Genomic DNA, 19,640 nt, shown 5'->3' on the forward strand with positions numbered 1-19,640 from the left:
AGGACAGTAACCAGTTCTTCCATGCCAAAGGGGGAGTGGAGGGACAGAAAAGGGCAGCAGGAGCAATAGCTGGGGAGGAAGGTTCCCTGGTCCCAGTCTTGCCCAGCCCCATTCCCTGCAGCACCCCGAGGCAGATTGACTTTCCTGGGACAAGGTGAGGAGCAGAGAGAAAAGCCAGTTCCTGCCTCTGCCTAGTCCCCATGATGCTGGGGGAATGTGCTGCCCTGGGAAGGAATCCTTACCCAGCGAGGTCAGGGGAGATCCCTCAAAGTTACTCCTTTGATTCTGCTCCTTTCTAGCATTTGGCTCAGAGACTCTGTTCCAGGAAGGTTTAAAAGTGTCTTGTAGGTTTAGTCCCGGTGGGAGGGGTCAGGTCTGTGTTGTAATAATGTAGCTGAGGGTTTCCCCAGTATGGCAGAGTCTAGAGTGTCTGTCTGCAAGGAAAGAGCCTGGGAGGAATCAGGGTGTGAAATGGACTAACGCTAATTCAGAAACCTCCCCAATTGCCCTTCTCACCCTGACAGGCTGCAGAATAACAACCCCGTTTATTAGGGGGCTTATTCCTTCACCCACTTACTTCCCTGGTCCTTCTCGCATGAACAGAGAGCAACAATACCTGAAGTCCAAAGGTGCAAACAATTCGATGTTTATTGGGGTGAACTTCCAGCAAGCATGATTCCAGTTTCCTTCCTTAGTGTCCCCCTTTCCAGCTCTGACAACCACAGAGCCTTATACCTGTGTCCCTGTTCCCATTCCTGCCCTTAGCCAAACATGATTCCAATTTCCCCACCCCCATTCCAATGCACCGCTACAGACTAGGGGCTGAATGGCTAGGCAGCAGTTCTGCGGAAAAGGACCTAGGGGTGACAGTGGATGAGAAGCTGGATATGAGTCAGCAGTGTGCCCTTGTTGCCAAGAAGGCCAATGGCATTTTGGGATGTATAAGTAGGGGCATAGCGAGCAGATCGAGGGACGTGATCGTTCCCCTCTATTCGACATTGGTGAGGCCTCATCTGGAGTACTGTGTCCAGTTTTGGGCCCCACACTACAAGAAGGATGTGGATAAATTGGAGAGAGTCCAGCGACAGGCAACAAAAATGATGAGGGGTCTAGAACACATGACTTATGAGGAGAGGCTGAGGGAGCTGGGATTGTTTAGTCTGCAGAAGAGAAGAATGAGGGGGTTTTGATAGCTGCTTTCAACTACCTGAAAGGGGGTTCCAAAGAGGATGGCTCTAGACTGTTCTCAGTGGTAGCAGATGACAGAACGAGGAGTAATGGTCTCAAGTTGCAGTGGGGGAGGTTTAGGTTGGATATTAGGAAAAACTTTTTCACTATGAGGGTGGTGAAACACTGGAATGCGTTACCTAGGGAGGTGGTAGAATCTCCTTCCTTAGAGGTTTTTAAGGTCAGGCTTGACAAAGTCCTGGCTGGGATGATTTAACTGGGAATTGGTCCTGCTTCGAGCAGGGGGTTGGACTAGATGACCTTCTGGGGTCCCTTCCAACCCTGATATTCTATGATTCTATGATTCCCTATTCCCATTTCCCCCTTTAGCAAAACATGATTCCAGTTTCCCCACCCCCATTCCCATTTCCCCCATCCACCCACCCACTTCCTGATTGACTGCAGACTATACAGTAAAACTTGAGTTCTGCTTAGCTATACCTTAACCAATCATTTTCCTGAAATTTAACTAACCAATCCTAACATGTTGTAACATGATTATTTAACCAATTATATCCCATCACCTTAATTAGTTTACACCCAGCAAAATTAATTATACAGCAGACAGGAACAATCACAGAACCAGACAGAGATTATACAGACAAACAATGGGGAAATCAGGACTACAGTGATAGAATGATGCATCTGAGGAAGTGAGCTGTAGCTGTAGCTCACGAAAGCTTATGCTCTAATAAATTGGTTAGTCTCTAAGGTGCCACAAGTCCTCCTTTTCTTTTAGTGATAGAACAAACACAGAAGTGAGGATTTCACATCCCAGCTATTGATAAGTGAGTTCTTGCCAGACAGGATGCTATCAAACTAAGTTTCCTTTTACATCTTCTAGGCACTTCCCTTTCTCTGCAGGCAATAGGCATTATCAGGACCTAACAGCCCAATAGCACCTTCTTTCAATGTGACTAGGTTGGAATGTGAGGATGTGACCGTTCACTTCCCAGTTTATGGCTGCCTCTGATGCTTAGCCAAAGGCCTTAGCCTAAGAACAGGGCCTCAGACTGTCACAGTAAGAGAAGGCCCTTACACCTGCAGACAGTGATTTTGATTCTTTCTTTTATACCTCTATAACTAGCCAAGTGATAAGAATACACCTAAATTCTTAGAGTATAGGCCTTTACAGACAGGCCTGAATATCTATATCCTAACACCGTTTTGCTCTAGATCTTCCCATCTTCCTAGGGAACAGGGCAGGGAAATGGCTGTGGTGAATCCTGCTCAGGTAGGGAATGTTTGGAGGAGCTGCTGGGGAGGGTTGTTGTAGAGGGGGCAGGGCAGGAAATACACAGGTTGAGGCAGGGAGGGGGACTGGGTGTGTTAAACCTGCTGGGACACATGAACAGGCCCATTGGAGGGTGGGGTGAAAATTCTCCCATTTCTGAAACCGGAAACAAGCCCCTGGACAGGGCTGGGAAAACAGACCAGAGTGCTGAAGCCTGATCCCACTAGTCAGACACTGCGGTGAAATACAAAGGGAAGGTGCTGGGTTTCCTGTTCCCTGTGTGGAGCTCTGTTTCCCACATCAGCCTGTGCCTAGTAGTTGGGTGGCAAATGAGATTAAACCCTGCCCTCCTCCATCTGCTGGGAGGGACAAGGAGCTCTCACCTTCTCTCTGTTCTGTGGAGCCTCCTGGCCACTGTGAGCAGGGTGGGGGTGGGATTCTGCTCCTCTGGCCCTCCCAGAGCTGTTCTATTTTTGTGCTTCTTCCCCCATGAATAGTGGGATTGTGGCTGGAGCAGCAGGTACTGAGTGGGGAGCACCTGTTGTTGCAGATGCCGATGACCTTTGAGGAGGTGGCTGTGTACTTCACTGCTGGGCAGTTCAGAGAGCCCTCTACTGGGACATTATGCAGGAGAATTATGAGACGGTGACCTCGCTGGGTAAGGATTCCTGTCCCCTCAGCGATTTGAAGCCATGGAACCTGCATTTCTGAATCTGGTCAGGTTCTTCCCTCGTCAGTTTGATTAGAAGGGAATGGGTTGCACAGTCCACAGCTCCAGTGTATGAGAGCCGTTCACCTCCATACCCCCTTCAATGGGATAGGGAAGTCATAGACCTAATGGACATGCTAATTTATCCCCATCCCTCCATCTGTAATGGGGGCAGAAGCAGCGTATCATCCTATCTGTATTAATTCTCACTCACACACAGCATCTCTGTGCACCTCCCTTCCTGGGATGAGCTCCATGTATGGGGAGGGCTCTGGGCGTTTAGGCATAGGCAGGGGTTTAACACCAGAGCTGTGTGTGCCTCAGCAAGTCCCTCAGAGCACACAGGTCCTGAGAACTCCTAGTGAGGGTGTGACAACTCCCTCCACCCCCAGACATCTGCCTCTCCCAAGGGGAATCCGTGACCACATGCCCATCTGTTCAGATCCCACAACCCCCCAGCAAATTATGGGGTCAGTTTAAACTCAAGATGGTGTCCTTTGCAACAAATACTGCCCCAATCCTAATTGCACTCGAATCATGCCTGATTTCATCCCCTGAGCAGGACTCCTGTAGCCAGACAGCCAGCCCCCCGCCCCCCCCTCAGACCAGCATTGCTGGAAACACAGGAGGAAGCCGGAACAGGGCACTTAACATATATTCCAGCACAGCCTTTGAAGCTGTGAAAAGCACAGGTGTGCTGCTACAATGTGCCTCTGGGAACAGATACAACGATTAAGCTCACAGCAGGCAGAGGCCCTGTGACAGACATGGCTCTTAGCCCCTACTAAATAGGGTGATGCACACACACCAACATCCTAGGTGGGAAAATATTTACCCTGATAAAAGAAATGTCCAGTAGTCGAAACTTATTGTTTCTCTCCCTTGCAAGTGTAAACTACTCTTGCGAAAGCTGGCGTCACCCAGACAGACCAGCCTCAATTTGGCATAAGAAAGGAGAAAGAGAATAAAGGAGTACAGAGGTATAAGTAGGGGACCTACAGCACCATGATTTTTGAGTGCTTTTCACTATCTATCTGCTGGTCAGATAAGTGACAGCCTCCCAAGGCTTCTGCAACTAAGAGGGTCCCTAAGCCTTGTCCCTTATTCATCTTTCCGCGGAACTGAGTGACCGATCCTGGCTTGGCACCGCTGGAATCGAGAGATGCAAGGAGGGTAAGAAGCACCCACACCTGATCTCCTATCTTTAGTGTACACATATTTTGAAATAGAGCTCTATACTTTGTTTTCTTTCTTTGGGATTGTGGCTTCAGTTTTGTAACTTGTTTGTGTGTGTAACATCTCTACATTTAAATAAGTAGGCACTAGCAGTTTTGTAACCACATGATTAGAATCTAGCTTAATAAATTTTGGTAACCATTTGTGCATAAGCCTGACTTGTTTTCTCTGGTTTACTGTAAAGCAGCCAACACAATTAAAGAACCTCAGCCATTTTGGCTCTAAAGCCTGGCCATTAGGTGAGAGTACTAAGAGCCTAGCGTTGAGTTGTGCCGCCTCCACGGGGCAAACTCTTGGGGCACCTGTCAGTCAATCCTGGCTGCCCGCTGCGAAGGAGCTCTGAGCTCTAGCAGTTAAAGTCACGGGTGGTTAGGACCTTGGGGCATCCGTCAGCCTAGCCCGGGCTGCCCGCCGCGAAGGGACAGTGCGTTCTAGCGGTTAAAGTCACGGATGGTATAAATGGGCATAGCTGGCACCTCACCAAACATCCTTGGCCGTCAGCTAACAACTCCCCATTCCCAAACCTGACTTGATCACCCAGCTGGAAGCAGGGGAAGAGCTGTGGGTCCCAGATCTCCAGGACTCTGAGGCAAGCAAGATGCCAAGAGGCACCCGCACAGGTGGGGAGTCAATGACACTGACACAGAAACTATAAGGCAAATGAAGGGAAAAGCTGAAAATCCCAAAAATGTGGTGTGAGCCCCCCTCAGTTCTGCCTCATCTCACCCAGGTCTGGTGCGCTCAGCAGCTGTGTTCCCTGTAAGCTGAGCGCTTGGATGGCGGCCCAGGAGAGCTTCAAATGCTGCCCAGCTGATTAGCAGAGAGCGCACATCTGGCAGCATGTGTTCAGGTGCCCATCCCCCCACGTTGCTCTGTCCTGCAGCTGCTCCCAGGAACCTCCTGCTGGCTTTGTAGAGTCTGGGGGGGGCAAATAGGGTGCTGATGTCAGGGTGTCCCTCTCCCCCCGCCCCTGTACCCCGTCTCTGCAGAGCAGTGGACACAGACTGGCTCAGGACTTGGAGCTGCTGCGGTGAACAGTGAGTGACTTTCTTAAAGAGACAGTGCACTGTTTCTGAGATTTCCACGGAGGCAGCTCACACAATCTCTGTCTGTCTCTCACACACTTTCTCACACTCACCCCCCAACACATACTTGTATTATTGTTTGTCAAGGTTCCTCCCCCACTCTGAACTCTAGGGTACAGATGTGGGGACCTGCATGAAAAACCTCCTAAGCTTATCTTTACCAGCTTAGGTCAAAACTTCCCCAAGGTACAAAATATTCCACCCGTTGTCCTTGGACTGGCCGCTACCACCACCAAACTAATACTGGTTACTGGGAAAGAGCTGTTTGGACGCGTCCTTCCCCCCAAAATACTTCCCAAAACCTTGCACCCCACTTCCTGGACAAGGTTTGGTAAAAAGCCTCACCAATTTGCCTAGCTGACTACAGACCCAGACCCTTGGATCTTAAGAACAATGAACAATCCTCCCAACACTTGCACCCCCCCTTTCCCTGGGAAATGTTGGATAAAAAGCCTCACCAATTTGCATAGGTGACCACAGACCCAAACCCTTGGATCTGAGAACAATGAAAAAGCATTCAGTTTCTTACAAGAAGACTTTTAATAAAAATAGAAGTAAATAGAAATAAAGAAATCCCCCCTGTAAAATCAGGATGGTAGATATCTTACAGGGTAATTAGATTCAAAAGCATAGAGAACCCCTCTAGGCAAAACCTTAAGTTACGAAAAAGATACACAGACAGAAATAGTTATTCTATTCAGCACAATTCTTTTCTCAGCCATTTAAAGAAATCATAATCTAACACATACCTAGCTAGATTACTTACTAAAAGTTCTAAGACTCCATTCCTGGTCTATCCCCGACAAAGACCAGCATATAGACAGACACAGACCCTTTGTTTCTCTCCCTCCTCCCAGCTTTTGAAAGTATCTTGTCTCCTCATTGGTCATTTTGGTCAGATGCCAGCGAGGTTACCTTTAGCTTCTTAACCCTTTACAGGTGAGAGGAGCTTTCCCCTGGCCAGGAGGGATTTCAAAGGGGTTTACCCTTCCCTTTATATTTATGACATTGTTGTTGTTACTTTTTGGCACTTCCTGCAATGCACATATATCCTCTGTAATTTTTTTCTTTCTAAGTGTGTTATGTTAAGTGTTTTCATAATTTTTATTTCTCGTACACTTAAATTTAATACTTCAAGTAGCAAGTTCTAAAATGCCTAACCTGTTCTGGCTGGAATAATTATCCCTATGGTAACTTTTTAAAAATATACATTACATCTAGGTTTTTTGTTTCTACTGGTGACACACATCCACACATACCTTGGTGCACATAACAAAATTTATTCCGCACGTGTATGGAAAAAATTAGAGGGAACATTGGTCAGCAGGTGTCACATCATCATGACAAAAAGAAAAGGAGTACTTGTGGCACCTTAGAGACTAACCAATTTATTTGAGCATAAGCTTTCGTGAGCTACAGCTCACTTCATCGGATCCGATGAAGTGAGCTGTAGCTCACGAAAGCTTATGCTCAAATAAATTGGTTAGTCTCTAAGGTGCCACAAGTACTCCTTTTCTTTTTGCGAATACAGACTAACACGGCTGTTACTCTGAAACCTATCATCATGACAGATATCGCTTATGGCTTCCCACCCATCCTGTTAGCTGTCAGGAATTTTCTCCCTGACTTCACTTCCCTCTCAGTGTTTGGATGGGATATGGAGACAGAATCCAGTTTCACAGTCTTCCAACAGTTACTGTGTTGTGTTTTCCCTCTTTGCTTTTCACTTTTGTCTTTCTGCTAACCCAGGCAATGAATCCTATCATGATTCTTTCTCTCCCCTAGCAGATGATGTGAAAATGAGTGAGAATGAGGAGGGGAATCCACAGCAGGAAGGTCCTGAGCAAGTGGACCTGCAGGGGAACTTTTTGAGAAGAGCTGAAGAGAACTTTTCCCAGTGCTTGGAACAGAGAAAAGCCTGGAGTAATTGTCACAGGTCAGAGAGGAAGCTGGAAAACCACCCAGGGAAGAAAGTGTATGATTCCTTTGAATGTGGGGGAGGAGACCAGGATTCCAAAGAAACCACAACCCAGCAGACAAATCCCAAAGAAAAGAAACCTTATAAATGCTTAGAATGTGGAAAAAGCTTCAACTGGAGCTCAAATCTTACTGCCCATCGGAGACTGCACATGGGAGAGAAACCGTATAAATGCCTTGAGTGTGGGAAAAGCTTCAGTCAGTGCTCAGGCCTTATTAGGCATGGAAGAATCCACACGGGAGAGGGACCATATAAATGCCTTGAGTGTGGGAAAAGTTTCGGTGCACCATCAGCCCTTATTGTACATCAGAGAACCCATACGGGAGAGAAACCCTATAAATGCCTTGAGTGTGGGAAACACTTCAGTCAGCGCTCAGGCCTTATAGCCATGGGAGAATCCATACAGGAGAGGGACCACATAAATGCCTTGTGTGTGGGAAAAGTTTCAGTGGCCCATCCGTCCTTATAATACATCAGAGAACCCACACAGGAGAGAAACCGTTTAAATGCTTGCACTGTGGGAAAAGTTTCAGTCAGTGCTCACATCTTACTTGCCATGGGAGAATCCACACTGGAGGGGGACCATATAAATGCTTGGACTGTGGGAAAAGTTTCAGTGGACCATCAGCCGTTATTGCACATAAGAGGACCCACACAGGAGAGAAACCCTATAAATGCTTGGATTGTGGAAAAAGCTTCAGTGTGAGCTCAGGTCTTATTATCCATAGGAGAATCCACATGGGAGAGAAACCGTATAAATGTCTTGACTGTGGAAAAAGTTTCAGTGTATCATCAGTCCTTATTACGCATCAGAGAACCCACATGGGAGAGAAACCGTATAAATGCTTGGACTGTGGGAAAAGCTTCAGTCAGCGCTCAGGCCTTATTAGCCATGGGAGAATCCATACGGGAGAGGGACCATATAAATGCTTTCAGTGTGGGAAAAGTTGCAGTGCACCATCAGCCCTTATTGTACATCAGAGAACCCACACAGGAGAGAAACCTTATAAATGCTTGGACTGTGAGAAAAGCTTCAGTCAGAGCTCAAATCTTATTGCCCATCAGAGACTGCACACAGGAGAGAGACCCTGTAAATGATTGGACTGTGGGAAGAATTTCAATGGGCCATCAGTCCTTATTTCATATCGGAAAACCCACACAGGAGAGAAACCCATATAAATGCCTCCACTGTGGGAAAAGTTTTATTCGAAGATCAAACCTTGCTTCACATCAGACGATCCACACAAGAGAGAGAACCCATAAATGTTTGATTGTGGGGAAAAGCTTCAATAAGTGCAGGGAAAGATTCAACCCGAGCTCACACATTATTCCCCATCGCATAATTCACAGAAGAAAGAGCTTGAATGTGGGGGAAGCTTTATTTGGTGCTCACACGGCATCAAGCATCAGCAAATCCACACAGGGAGGAGCCCTCTCAGATGTCTTTAGCATGGAAAAAGCTTCAGTTGGAGCTAACACCATATTGGACATCAGAGACTCCTCCACACAGGAGAGAAATTCTCTCAGTGCCCTGACTAGGGCTGGCCTTAGTAAAAACTCCATTTCCTAATTCCCACACACATCAGAGGCATTTGGCTCTCAGGTATCCATCTGCCCATCTTTGGGGGCAGGTTCCAGCAGCAGCTGACCCTGAGCTGATCAGCGATACTCTGGCTTTGCCTGGTCTAAGCAAACCACAGGCAGAGAAGGAGAAGTCCCAATCAGCCCTGTGATGGGTTGCCCCCCCGATTTGGGGATGCCACCTGATGTACTGGGGTTCCACTGAGTCCGCCTGTTCCACCAGACAGGTCCCCCTCACTCTGCCCTGCCAAGCCAGGCTTTCCAGCCTACACTGGCAAACACACAGGTAGGGCCACATCCTCCTGCAGAAAGACACGGTCACTGAGATAATGTCTGCACAGGAAGACCCAGCTTGGGAAGTGCCCAGCACTCGTGTGCACATCACCATAGGAGTGCAAACCCAAAGTTTGCATTGTCTTGCACTGCACAGCAAACTGTGCAATGTAAGCTCATTGATCGCCCCCTCCCTCGATGTGGAGGAAGATATGCACAGATTCTTGCCCCCACAGTTATGGATTCCACAAGCTGGGTTTAAGGTAAACAAAATGAGTTTATTAACTATAAACATAGATTTTAAGTAATAATAAGGGATAGCAAACAGATCAAAGCAGATTACTGAGCAAATAAAACAAACACACAAACTAATTATTCGCAGGCCAGACCCCTTTCCACCCTGGGCCCAATCCTTTCTCCCTGAGCCTAGTTTCAGATGTTCACTGCAGTCATCTTGGGTGGGGATCTCCTCCAGAGAAACAGAGATGGACTGACTTTGATTACCTCACTCCCCAGCCATAAATAGGATTTACATAAGGTGGGAAAGCTTTGTTTCCCAGTCTTATACCCAACCTCTTTTTGTGAAAAAATACAAGCATTCCAAGATGGGGTTTAGTACCAGGTGACATGACCACATGACCCTGCAGTGTTAAAGAAGACTTGAACCAAAGTTATCCCAGGAAACTTCTCAGGAAGGTGAGAGATCAGCATTTTCAAAGTTCCATTGTTCTCCCTAATCGCCCATTGATTTGCCAGCCAGGCTGGTTGCGTTTTGTTTGATAGGCGTTTCCCAGGTGCAAACACTTCTGTAATTGATACAGTCAATATTCCTAACTTCAAATACAGAAATGATGTGATTACATGCATACAAATTGGATAATCGTAATCAGTACATCATAACCTTTCTCATGATACCTTACATGATCCATTTTGCTTAAACATATTTTAGTTATGCCATATTCATATCATAATATCTTTATGAAGATTATTAGGGCGTAGTGCCACAAGCCCCTTCTCCCTGCCGTAGCCCTGGCTGCTGAATGGATAGGCCTTCCTGCCTCCTGCTAACCTGCTGGAGGAAGAAAGAGAAACTTCTCCAGAAGCTCCCTCTGCCTGGATGAATTCCCACCCACTCCCTTCCCTTCCCTTCCCAGATGTGATGTCCTTTCCATGAAGACTAGGAGAGTGATATCTGGGCCAGGCCCCACAATCACTGTGGACACCTGTCCCCATCTTCCAGCAGCCATTGGGCTGGGCTCCCCCACTTACGGGGAGCTGGCCCCTGCGAGGTAAGTGTCCCTGGGGCTGACAACTTCCCTTCCCTATATCCCCTGAGGTGGTGCATTCCAGGGATCAAATGTGAAGGGACCAAGAGGGATGGGTTTGGAGGAGGAAACTGGGGGATTCAATGCTTGGGTCTGGTGGATGTGAGAAGCAGAGTGTGCTGGGGAAATCAGATGTTGGGGATTGTGGGATAAGAGGAGAGTACAGGGAAGATAGGTGTTGCCTTTTATCACTCATCCCCTCTGCCCCTTTTCCCTGCCAACTCTGCATTCAGAAAGCACCACTGAGAGGGACTGATTTCCATAGGGTCTTTTTTCATGGGCCGAAAGGCCTCGGATCACGCCTCTGCCTCTGCAGCATCAGCTTCCGTAGAATCATAGAATATCAGGGTTGGAAGGGACCTCAGGAGGTCATCTAGTCCAGCCCCCTGCTCAAAGCAGGACCGATCCCCGACTAAATCATCCCAGCCAGGAATTTGTCAAGCCTGACCTTAAAAACTTCTAGGAAAGGAGATTCCACCACCTCCCTAGGTAACGCATTCCAGTGTTTCACCACCCTCATAGTGAAAAAGTTTTTCTTAATATCCAACCTAAATCTCCCCCACTGCAACTTGAGACCATTACTCCTTGTTCTGTCATCTGCTACCACTGAGAACAGTCTAGAGCCATCCTCTTTGGAGCCCCCTTTCAGGTAGTTGAAAGCAGCTATCAAATCCCCCCTCATTCTTCTCTTCTGCAGACTAAACAGCAGCAGCTGTTGACAGCTGACCTTTCACTACCAGAGTTGCTACATTTCCCTGGGTCACTTCCCCACAGCTCCCCCACTTCTCTCTCTCAATACCTTCTTCACCCTTTCCAGTAGCTTGAGGGTGTCTTCATTACCCAGACCTTCTACCCCACTTCCTCTCCTCTAGCTCCCTTTAGCTATACTATCAGAGGGCCTTAATTAGAGTTGGGTGTTTGTATTAGCTTAACAGCATCACCTGACTCTTTGCAGGTTAATTGGAGTCAGGTGTTCTCATTTGCCTAACGGCTTCAACTGACTCTTTCAAGGCTCATTGGAGTCACATGTCCACCCTAACCCAGAGCAGTTCCTGCTCTGGTCAGTCATGGAACAGAACCCTACTGCTTCTCCAGTGGTCAGTAGCTCTGCCCTCGCTCCTCTTCTAGAGCCCTCTGGCTTGGAGGAAGGTGGGAGACTACTGCTTTTGCTGCTGGGGGGAGGCTACTCGCCTCACTATGAGGATTGGTTGGTCTTGCTCTGGTTGCCCTGCTGACTGGAGCTCCCCCACTCCCTAAAGGACTACTGCTGGCTGGCTGGTGGAAGCTCCTCTCTCTGTAGAACTGTGGCTGTCTGTCGCTGCTGGTGTGGGGAATGGGGGGGCCCTGCTGGCCTGCTCCCCCCATCCCTCTGGAGGGAGAGCTGAGGACCCAAACACCACTCCCACCTTCCTTGCCTGGGTCCTTGCCTGGCTGGCTGCTGCCTACTTCCAGCTGCTGACTGCTGCTCCTGAGCCTGCTGCCTCGTGGAGGAGGAGGAAGATTGCTGTGGGACACTGTGGAGGGGGTCGGTTGGCATTATTGGACTGAGTGACTCTAAGAACTGTGCTCCTGGGGTGGTGGTAGCCTTGGCTGCTGTGGAGGGCCGGGGGAGCGGCATGGGGCCCTCCCCCTAGCCCAGCTGCCCCCCTCCTCACTTTCCACCACCACCACTGCTGCCTCCTCCACCAACCCAGCTGACCATTGACAGCTGCTGCTCGCCCCTCAACAGGGCCGTTTGCTCCTCCCCTCACCACCATTGGGGACCGTACCTAGCAGCAAACAAGGACTGGAGTGAGTCTCACAAGCGCTCATGGGTGCACTCCCCCACCCCCTTGGACTTGGCTCCCCTGCCCCAGTTGCATTGGGCTGGGGTCCTCCCCACTACTCCCCCTTCAGCCCAGTTTTCCCTCCCTCCCTACCATAGCCCCGAGAAGTGTCCCCCCGCTCCCGCCCTGTTGTTTGCCTGCCCTACCCTAACCCAGCCCTAGGTTCCTGAGTCTGTCACTTCGCCTGCCTCACCCTTTCCAGCAGTTAGTTTTTCCCATTCTACCTGCCCCGCCCACAGCTATTTCACCAAATGTTCCTACTCCCCTGCCTCCCGTTGCCCCCCGCCACAGGACCGCACTGTGTGCCCGTGTCCTTACCCTGAGCATTTGTGCCCCCACCCCTTTAAGTTGTATACCCTGATCACTGCCCCCACCCCCCCGGATACCACTGTAGCCCTTCCCCACCGAAGTGCAGCCGGAGGAGCTGGTACCCCCGCCTTGCGCCTGTGATTGTGCCCCCCTTTTGCGCCTATGTCCCCCCACTGCTGGCGCCCTCCTCCCCTACCTGCAGCCTAGCGGGGAGGAGCAGTTGCTTCTTCCCTTTCTTCCGGTGCCCCCTGTTGTCGTTCCACTCCCCCCTCCCTCGGCCGGTACCCTCTTTCCCTGCGTATAGCCTAGCAGGGAGGAGTGGTTAGCCTAGTTCCCTCTCCCCCATCCTCCTGCCCCTCCCACTGGACCCTCCTCCCCTGTGTGTTGCTTAGTGGTGAGGAGTGGTTCCCTGTCGCTCCACCCCCATACTAGGGCCTCCTCCTGTCCCTTGGTACCATGGAGGAGGACCCTGCTCCTGCTGACCCTGTGGCCCCCACTTTGCCACCATCCCTGCCTGCCCCTGCAGCTCACCTCTCCACCTCCACTGGTCTGAACTCCGCCGCTGCCATGACCCCCCCCCCCCATAAGCAAAAAGGGTCAGAGGAACAGGAAGGGCAAGGGCCCCACCTGGAAAACAAAATCTCCTGGGGGTAGGGCCGCCCTCCCTGCTATGGCTTCTGCACCTGCCATGGCCCCTCCTTCCCCTCCTGTTCCTTCCACCAGCTCTGGGGGCACTCCATTCAGAGCATATGCCCAGGGGGCCGCCCCCCCCCCCCACGTGCCACCACCCCAACCGCTGCCTCCGGTACCATCCCTGGCAGCCGGGGTCCCTTCCCCTCACTGACCAGGAGGCACAGCATCCTTTGCCTCCTGGCACCTGCCTTGCCCCACTTCGAAATGTATGTGCGGGCATTGGCACGGGTGGTGAGTCCCACGGCCGTCGTGGCAGCCTCCAAAATGTATGGGAAGGTTGTGTTCTTCCTGGCGTCAGAGGCCGCCGCTCAGGAGGCGGTGGAGAAGGGCCTGGTGGTGGGGGGCGTGTTCGTCCCCCTAGAACCCCTTGAGGACATGGGCGTATGGGTGGTGTTGACCTCCGTCCTGCCCTTCCTGCCCAACGCTGCCCTGTTACCTGCCCTTTCCACCCTGGGGAAGCCCATTTTGATCATCAGCTCTCTCCTGCTGAGCTGTAAGGATCCCGCCCTCTGTCACGTCCTATCCTTCTGCCGGCAAGTCGAACTCCAACTGCCGCCGGCGGCACATGACGGAGTGGTGCTCAAGGGGTCCTTCCTGGTGCCTTACCAGGGGGCCCACTACTGGGTCCACTACATGATGGGGGAGTCCTGGTGCTTCCTCTACCGGGTGATGGGGCATGTTCGGAGGGACTGACCCCTGGTCAGGCAAGGAGGGGTGCCCAGGACCCCCAAGACCTGGGAGGGCGCCGGCCCTGTCATCGCCAGTGACCCTGGTGGCCCGGCTACCTCTGCAGCCTCCCCTCCTGCTCCTGCCATAGCCCCCGCTCGGGCCATGGGGACAGACCCCCCCCCCACCATCGTGCCCGGGGCGGGGTGGGCCTCGCCTCCATCAGCTGAAGTTCAGCGGGGCCCGTGGAGGAGTGGGCAGCAAGACCCTCGCTGACCAAGGGAGAGGGTCTGCCCTAGGGGGAGGTTTCCCTTTTCCCCCGCCCCTGTTGTCCCACCCCAAGCCCCGGAACCATTGACCTTGCCCCCTGGCCCTACCCCTGCTGACCGGCCCTCCACCTCGGGGCCTGCAAATCCAACAAGGAGGGAGTCGAGGCCCCTGAAAGATGCTGCGGCGGGCTGATGCTGCTAAATCTTCAGTCGTGCCCCCGGATGGAGCCCAGCAGGAGGCGCAGACCATGGAAGCTGTGGCAGCGGACGGAGGCAATCCTGCCCCCTTGTTGAGTCCCCCCCGAGGAAGCCTCTGCAGGAGTTCCCCCAGCCCCTGTGCCACCTGCCGCTGCTGATGCGGTTATTGGCGGGGAGGACTCTGGGGGTGTGGGGATTGATTTTACTTCCATCTTTGAGGAGATCAAGGCCCTGGGTCTGACCCCAGTCACCCAGGGGGAAGACGACCCCCCACCAGCGGGCCTCAATCTGGGCAGCAGCTTAGTCCCGCCGTCCCCTCCTCCTGTCGATAAATCTCTCCATTAAGCATCTTCACATAACTTTCATATGACTTTGTATTATGCCTCTATTTTCATACAACTTTGTATCAGATCCTTATATAGAAAACTTTGTATTGAGCCTTGGTATAATGTTAAAAAAAATGTCTTTTTGCTAGGAGTAGCATAAAGTGGGGGGAAGGATAGCTCAGTGGTTTGAGCTTTGGCCTGCTAAACCCAGGGTTGTGAGTTCAATCCTTGAGGGGGCTATTTAGAGATATGGGGCAAAAATTGGGGATTGGTCCTGCTTTGAGCAGGGGGTTGGACTAGATGACCTCCTGAGGTCCCTTCCAACCCTGATATTCTATGATTCTATAAGATTTCCACCACCCCCCTTTTAATCAATTGCCCTGTTGAATGAACGAGGCGTGAATGAGTAAAGGCTTGGAAGGCAAGCACCTCCAGACAGCTGCAACAGTTGGAGAGGTGATGGAAGCCAGACCCAAGAACAATAAAACTTGTCAAGTGGGCTCACTGAAGAAGAGCAGACATATTGACGGCCTTTGGGGTTAGAAGCAAGCACCTTCTTTTGAAAACACCCTCTTTGAACAGCATTGGGACCACACCCAGAAGGAAGCAACACAAAGGACCAATGGACACAGATACAGATTTTGAATCTGGTATAGATTTGCATGAGACGGAAGCTGCTATAAATGTGAGGTATCTTGCAGAGGACCCTGGTCTCATCTTGTCAACATGGGAGCATCGATCTGGATCGGCAGAAGCCCGGCTCCACCCTTCCCCCATCTAACTCACCTGGCTAGTGAAGTTAAGGGGAGCAACTAATTGATAACAACAACATGACGGAGTGTGTTTGTGTGTGTGTATGTGAGTGCATGAGTATAAAATATATCATACGCATATGATACAGTGTTGATTGATACATGTATTACCAATAAATGTGGTACTTTGCCTAATTCCCCCTGAAAAGATCCTGTGCCGTACTTTAAGTACAACACTCCTCCCTGCCCCTCACCCCAAGCTGTTGCCCCTGCTCTGGTCCTTGGGGCACCCCTGGCCTTACCTATCTGCCCAGCCACAGATGGCATTACATCTGAGGCCACTGAACCCCTCGGGGCAACGGCTGAGTGGCCAGGCCGCGAGCCTGTGGGCGCACCCTCTACCACCCGGACAGAGCGGCTAGCCTCCCTCAGGAGGGGGGCCCCACTGTTGACTCCACCTTGCCTACCGCTGTGGCTGCGGGTGACGCACTTCCCATAACCGCTGTGCCCGGCGTAGGTGAAGGCCCCGCTCCCGCCCCCTTGGCCCTGAGCCCTGGTCGAGAGGAGCCGCAGCCGAGCTGCTGGGGACCATGAACCCACCTCTGACCCTGCTCCCACTCCTATCCCTGCCCTGCTCCTGGCCCCTCTCCTGCCCCAGCCTCAGTCCCCGTTCCTGCTTTAGTCCCTGTTCATGACCCTGTTCCTGCTTCTGGCCCCGATCCTGCCCCCAAAGCACCGCCTACCCCTCTCCCCTCCATCTCCCATGCTATTGCCGCCCCCAAAGTTGTCTCATTTCCGCTACCCACGGACAACCCTCAGCGGGGCGGTTTGCGTCTCTCCTTTTTCTGACACCCTGGGGGCTGCAATATGCCCGCCACTGCTTCCTCCCTTGCCGGGAATGGGGACGGGCTGTGCCAGGGCTTGGCCCCCTGTTTGCCCGTCTCCGCAGGCCGTGAGGATCTCTCAGGGGCCCCACTGGAGTACAGCAGCGGGTTGGCTGCCACATCCCCCTCTGCACTGAGGGAAGAGCTGTGCTGTTTCCTAACGGACACCCGTGGCTCGAAGGGCAAGGTGCAGCTCACCCGCCAGTGCTGGAGGGACTTCCATTGTGTCCTCCAGGCCGTGAAGGCCCTTTTGGGGGAGGGGAGCAGGACCAGGAGGCAGGACATCGTGGCCTACCAGTGGGCCTGCAAGTTCCGTGACTCCCTATTGACCTTTGGGGTCAAGACCAGGTTATTGTGGGGCCCGCTGGAAGCTCTCGATCACCCGGCCTGTGAGGACCCACCCCAGCCCTCACTATGACAATTACCATCTTTGCCACATTAAACACCTGGGGCTGTAGGGTGGGTCTCCGCAGGAGCTGGGTGCTCTCCTTCCTTTGGGAGGGGAGGTACTCTGTGATCTTCCTGCAGGAGACCCAAACGGCTCCAGCCACCGAGGCTAGCTGGTGGCTGGAATGGGGGGGATGGGGTTTATTTTAGCCACCTCAGCACCCATTCAGCTGGGGTGGCTACCCTGTTCTCCCCAGAGCTACGGCCTGAGGTGCTGGGGGTCACTGAGGTCATGCCAAGCCGCCTGCTGCACGTCCAGGCCTGTGTGGAGGGGGCTGATCTTAAACCTAGTCAACGTTTACGCCCCAAACACGGGCCCAGACCGGGTGCGCTTTTACTGGCAGGCGTTGGCCTTCCTCGGCACCCTGGATCCTCACGAGTGCCTGGTCCTGGGCGGAGACTTCAACACCACCCTCGAGGACTAGGACCGCTCAGGACTCAGAGTTCCCCGGCCACAATGGGCATCCTCAGGGAGATCATGGACCATCACTCCCTGGTAGACCGTCTGGCGCGACCACCACCTGGACGACGATACTGCCTTCATCTATGTCTGGGTAGAGGATGATCGGTCACACCACTCCCAGTTGGACCGCATTTACTTCTCACGTTTCCATCTGGCATGGGCCCACGCCTCCGGCATCTGGTCGGCCCCATTCATGGATCACCACTTGGTGACTGGGACAGCCTCTCTCAGTTCAGAGAGGTCAGGGCAGGCCTATTGGCATTTTAATAACAACTTGCTGGAAGATGTGGGCTTTGTGGCATCCTTCCAGGAGTTCTGGCTGGCCTGGCGGGGGCAGTGATGTGCCTTTCCCTTGGCACGGTGGTGGTGAGATGTGGGGAAGGTACATGTGTGGCTCTTCTGCCAAGACTACACCTGGGGCACCAGCTGGCGGAGGGATGCGGTGATAGGGCAGTTGGAGCGGGAGGTCTTAGAGCTAGAGAGGCGTCTGGCCTCCAGCCCCAAGGATCCACCCCTCTGTGCAGCATTCCAGGAGAAGCGGGAGGAGCTCCAGGCCCTGGAGGACCATTGGGCCCAAGGTGCCTTTGTTTGATCCAGCATCACGGCTCCCACTTCTTCCATGCCCTGGAGAAAAAGAGGGGAGCCAAAAAGCTTGTCACCTGCCTCCGGGCAGAGGATGGCGCCCCCCTCACGGATCCGGAGGAGATGCATGGAAGGGCAGAGGCCTTCTACACTAACCTTTTCTCCCTGGATCTGACTGACGCCGAAGCATCTAGGGTGCTCTGGACCGAACTCCTGACAGTCAGCGCGGGTGACTGAGACCAGCTGGAGATGGCTCTCTGGCCAAGTTCTCGGAAGCCCTCCGTCTCATGCCCACCAACAAATCTCTGGGCATAGACGGGCTGACCGTGGAGTTCTACCATGTGTTCTGGGACATCCTTGGCCCAGACTTCATCACCGCCTGGGCCGAGTCCTTGAAAAGCGGGGTCTTCCCTCTCTCATGCAGATGAGCTGTGCCTTATTGCCGAAGAAGGGGGACCTCTGTGACTTACGGAACTGGTATTTCATCTCGCTCCTCAGCACGGACTACAAGGTCATAGCGAAGGCCATCTCGCTGTGGCTGGGGAATGTGCTGGTGGATGTGGTCCACTCTGATCAGACCGACACCGTTCTGGGCCGGACCATCTTCGATAACTTGTACTTGGTCCGGGACCTCTTAGAGCTGGGGCGTAGGGATGGTCTGTCATTCGCCCTTCTGTCCCTGGACCAGGAGAAGGCATTCGACAGTATGGACCACAGGTATCTCCTGGGCACCCTGCGGGTGTTCGGCTTTGAGCCCCAGTTTGCGGGCTTTCTCTAGGTGCTGTACGCCGAGGCGGAATGTCTGGTTAGGCTCAATTGGACCCTGACCGAGCCAGTCAGCTTCGGGTGGGGAGTACGGCAGGGGTGCCCCCTCTCGGGCCAGCTGTATGCTCTGGCAATTGAGCCCTTCCTCTGTCTCCTCCGCCAGAGGTTGATGGGGTTGGTGCTTCGGGAGCCGGAGCTGTGGCTGGTCCTGTCGGCGTACGCCGATGACGTGCTCCTCATGGTCCAGGACCCAGGTGACCTGGTGCGGGTGGAGGCCTACCAGGCCATTTACATCAGTGGCCTGGGTCAACTGGGTCAAGAGCTCTAGTCTGGTGGTAGGGGATGGGTGGCAGGCGAGCTCCTTCCCACCCGTGCTTCAAGCCATCCGGTGGAGCGTGGGTCCACTGCTCTATCTCGGCGTTTACCTTTCTGCCATGCATCCTTCTCCACCAGACAACTGGCAGGATGTGGAAGCCAAGGTGCGTGAGTGGCTGTGGAGAATGACAGGACTGCTCCGGTGTCTCTCCCTGCTAGGGAGGGCGCTGGTGCTGAACCAGCTAGTCTTGTCCATGCTCTGGCACCGACCTAACACCCTGAGCCCGGCCCTGGGGATCCTGGCCAGGCTCCAGAGGACAGCCCTGGAGTTTTACTGGCCAGCACTGCGCTGGGTTTCTGCAGGGGTTCTGAGTCTTCTCCTGGAGGAGGGAGGACAGGACCTGGTCTGCCTTTTTAGCCAGGTCCATGTCTTCTGCCTCCAGGCCCTGCAGAGACTCCTTTATGGTGCAGGTAGTCTGGCGTGGAGCACTCTGGTG

At 52.6% G+C, this 19,640-nt stretch overlaps 1 pseudogene; it reads left to right on the forward strand.

The window, feature by feature from the left end:
* Positions 1-2,437: 2,437 nt before the first annotated feature.
* LOC140898205 (uncharacterized) overlaps positions 2,438-19,640 on the forward strand; it is a 203,793-nt pseudogene continuing 186,590 nt past the window's right edge.

The sequence above is a fragment of the Lepidochelys kempii genome, chromosome 14 (genome assembly GCF_965140285.1).
Source record: "Lepidochelys kempii isolate rLepKem1 chromosome 14, rLepKem1.hap1, whole genome shotgun sequence".
NCBI lineage: Eukaryota > Metazoa > Chordata > Testudines > Cheloniidae > Lepidochelys > Lepidochelys kempii.